The following is a 4,665-nucleotide window of genomic DNA, read 5'->3' as shown; positions in this document are numbered from 1 at the left end:
CCGGCCGCCTTTCCTCCTTTCTGGTTTCAATTGCTGCGCGGCCTCGCGATTGGACGAGTGCCGTAGAAATTAAATAAGCGCGCGCAAACAGAGAACGCAGGAAAGTTCGTTAAAGGGAGGAAAGGCGGGCCAAACAAGCGGCGTTCTCTTTATTTCGCCCCCGGATGCAATCGAATATTTTTCTTTCCTTTGCCTTTCGTTTCCTTTTTCTTCCCCTTCTTTTCCATCTTTTCCCGATTTCGTTTATTTCTCCTCGTCTATACGCCCCCACCATCTGGCGCACTATTGTATATCTGTCTGCGTCTGTCAAGGGGGATCGGTGTACGATCAGTGGAACAACGTACAACGCCCTTTAATTTTTCACGGTCCGATGTTATCGTACCCTCGTTATAGAGCAGACACCCTCGGAGATAGAGAAAAATCGACGTGGACGATAAATAAATATCTACGTGTCGGTGTCTTTCTAGGAATCTCTGATTCTGATTCCGTTACGAACTTGCAACTTTTACGCATTGGGAACTCGTGGTCCTTCTTTGAATTACGATCAATACGATTGGAATTTAGAGTACGTATTTTAACAAGACATCAAACTTTATTAATGAAACGAATTGAAAAGCCCGTTCGATGGAGTATAGATGAGAATACGCGAGAAGAAGGAGAGTTCATTCAGGAAAGATTCTCCTTTCATTCAGTTCGAAGAATTACGTAAATACGTAAGATTCGCTGAAAGAAATATGTGAAATGAATGTATTCAGTAGAGTGAAATGCATACACGAGTCAGAAATTGAAAACGAACGAGATCAAAGGGTTCTTGATCTGCCTCCGTTTGCCTTTACAAATGTTCGTTAATCAAATAAAATGTTGCGTCTCTTTTAAGCCACGTACAAGTGCCTCGAACTTAGAAAATATTTCAGACAAGCAAAATATATTATGGAAAACGTTTTTCGCCGGGTTGCAATCTCTGCTCTTAATTGTGAACATGATGATCAAAACAGGGGAGATTCGAAATAATCGACTGGGAAGATCGAGTACGGATCAGACGATCGCGGAGCAAACAACCGACATTGAATCGTGACAATTGTGCGGTTAGAGTATTCGTTTATTTATATTGGATCGCAAATGGGGGAGAGTATGAAATCACGGGACAGAATCGTTTCATCCATGCCTGCCGTTGTTCTGCTATTGACATACGCTTTAATATTCGATGACACGGCCTACAAGTGCAATCGAACCTTTCTGTAAATACCGGTTAGGGATTTTTATTTTTTATTTTTATTTCTCTTTTATTTCGCATGCAGCGCAACTCCAGTTATTATTTTTCCTCTCCCGAAAACACAAGCTGCGGTACAATTTTTCGAGAAGCGAGACCAATCACGCCTAACGTTTGTCATTGTTTCAAAAGTACCATCCACCATGCCGAATGGATCTGATGATGCTTTTGAAAAGATCAAACAACTTCATTGTATACTCGCTATCGAACAAAAAAAAAAAAAAAAAGAAAAGAATACTAAACAAAATGCAACGAACATTCTCTCATCTCTCCACTCTTTATTCTTTCTTTTAATTATTAAATTGTTCTGCTTCTCCCAACTTTCCCCAACTTTCCAAACAGAATTTGTTACATTAAAAACGTAACGGAACTTGCGTGCATCTCGAGTGAAGAACTCGAAGAAATTTCTTGGAAGAAACATCGGAAGCTTGAAACTTATTTACCTCAAAGCTTGCTTCTTATCCGCTGGATCAGTAGCGATACAAAGATGAATTTAAAAAAAAAAAAAAAAAAGAAAGAAAAAAGGACAGGAAAACATCTTGACGTGACAAGCCTGACCTATTTTCTATGGTACATTTCTTTTAGAAAGGGTCGAAACGCGTTATTTGTCATCGTCAATGTCGTGACGGTTCGACAGTGAACATTCTTAAACCAATTAAATCCGCGTCGTCGTCGTGGGTAGTGTCGACCGAGGAGGATAAACTTTCCGGCGAAAAGTTCGTTAACATCATCCCATCGAAATAGAAGCAGAAACGTTCACTAGGTGATGAATACATCGTTCTTGAAACGATCGAGAGATTTATGCGCAACAGTGAAGGCAGGCGATAGCGTGCATTTGCATTTCCGGCCGCTAATACGCGATACTTCGATCACCATTAGTCGTGTATGCTCGCTGTAATTTCGTAGCGGCCTCGGGAGCGGATAATTAATTTGTAAATGGCAGCCGAATCGATTGCCTCGAGCCGATCCTCTTAATGAAGTCTCGCGTTCCGATTCTAGCTTCGACCGTCGTTTCTATTTGGTCCATTGATCTTGGTTTTGTATCCTCCGGTGTCTACGGTATCGGTGATTGTTTATTTGTTTAAAAAAGTATCTTTCTCGGTGAAATTATCAGAAAGAAAAATTAACAAAATATCAATGCGATTTTAAACGATTTTAATCGATAATTTAATTCATCGTGTAACTTAATCGACATTTGTTACCTATTGTGACTACGGTTTTGGTTTTCGAACAGTAGTAACATAGTTACTAAAAGCGTTATACCGTAAAGTTTCTCGCGGAAATGTCTTGTTATTTGCAACCGATCACCCCGTTTTATCGCGCGTTGCATCCGCAAACCAAGGAAGTGGGTTAACTTAGTACGACCGGCCGATCTTTCGGTGCACGATTCTTCCGGTACTAAGAGTACAAACACGCTTCCAGACCAATTACGCGTTTTAGTGACGCGTAACTGCCAAACATCTGTTAAAGGGATTATCCGAGTTTCCTGTGAATTCACGGCAATTCCGGCTCGAATTATTTTTCTGCTGATAGAGGTATAAGTTTTATCAAACCGCATAAAATACGTTAACGATTACGAGCAAGCTACATTTTTATCTGTTTGTTAAGAGAATAGTTTGTATGATTTCCAAGTACCATGATAGTTGATTTGCAGTTTGTCCGTCTATCTCTTATAGCGATTCTAATTATTTTTCGCGGCAATAAAGTGACTCAACGTTGCATTAAACGTAGCATTAAACGTAATTACATAATTAAATATGTTCAATAACTCGATCATCGTCCAATAACACTCAACATCTGCGGCAAGTCACGGGCATCCGCAAGCACCGTAGGCGTCCAGTTCGAATTTCCATTGCGAGTCTATTGAACCGTCTCGACGCGCCTCAGTGTAGCGCCCAGTCTCATGGAAATTGAACATCGAGCAACACCTTTAGAAGTTTCGCTTCCAAACCTGGAGACTTCGATCTTCCTGTAAATCATTCTACGCTACCACCCTCGAAACTATTTGGTTCTCGCTGCTTTGCATGCACCGACTCCTAATATCGCGAAATTAATGAACATCGAAGTGTAATCGGCGCATAACCTTGGTCGGAACTCCGCCAGAATTACCAAATCGAGTTCATGACGTCGATTAAGCAAACAGAATTTTTCTTCGTGCAGATACACGTAACCGAGTTAACAGTTGCTCGTGGGACGTATCTTCGAGTTTACGCAACTGCAGCGTCGCTGCCAACAAGTTTGGTCGTTTACATCGAGTACCATGCGCAAGGTGCAACTAGTGGTGATAGACGAAGAGGAGTGTGTGTGAGTGCGCGTGAGAGAGGGAAAGAGAGAGAGAGAGAGAGAGAGAGAGAGAAGCGAGAGGAAATTCGGAAATCTACGTAGAACGTCTGCATAGACCGCGTAGAGTTCTCTAAGTTCGCGAGGACTCGAAGGACAGAAATGGCGTCTTCCGGTCCACGTGAACATCGATTTTTGTTCGAGTTAAACACAGTTAACCGACCGAAACTGCTCGGAACGGTGTGCAAAGGGGAGCGTAAAATCGAGAACACGAATTGAGTTTTAACGACGCTTCTTGTGTCTGACCCGTTTCTGTCTGTTTCTACTGAAACAATCTAGTTACGATGCTCGGTTTAACGTAGCTCGATTATTAGCAAACGTAAGTCGTGAAACAAATTAGTCCATAAAGTCGAGGATATGAAGTCATTTTACGATCTGTCGTTGATAGTTCGTGATTCGAGTTAAGTTAGGTATGATGTTGTTAATCGCGTGGTAGTTTTTCAATGCTTAATAATTACAATATCCAAGAAGTATACTAGTTAACATTATAAATATATTTTCTACGTTTCATTTTGGAATTTATTTGTGCTATTTTCTTGTTATACATAAACATTTCTTGTTTAATTGTGTATATAATGAAATTTATAAAAAGAAGAGTAGATCAGCTATTGTAACTGGCACGTGTAATCGCTTAATCGAATTTTCATAAACAATTTTCTGTCTTTCATAAAATAAATATTTAATTAGTCTTAAATTCCAGCAATAACCAGACCAATCAACTTTCCATTAGCCATTTCTGGAAACAAAGGTTCAGCATGTATTCGAGTTCAAACAGAAAGCAGAAGAAGCACTATCCAGTAATAAAAAAATAACGAGGAGCGGCGGTTTGCCGGGAGGCATCGAGCTGAGGAGGAAAGCTCCATAAGCAACGTGAAATTTTCAACGCGTTAATAACAGCGCAACGCTCGGAGGAAATTGTACGCGCGCGTCGCCGCTTTCTCTCATTCCCCGTTCCACCGTTGCCCTTTCCGGTAGTTCCCGGCCTCCCGCGTATTCCGCGACTTCTTCGGCTACTTTTTCCCCAGGCTTCCGACGCGACGGGGGAAGCGTCGCGG

Source organism: Bombus impatiens, unplaced genomic scaffold (genome assembly GCF_000188095.3).
Source record: "Bombus impatiens unplaced genomic scaffold, BIMP_2.2 scf_0136, whole genome shotgun sequence".
NCBI classification, from domain to species: Eukaryota; Metazoa; Arthropoda; class Insecta; order Hymenoptera; family Apidae; genus Bombus; species Bombus impatiens.
This window is presented reverse-complemented; position numbering follows the sequence as displayed.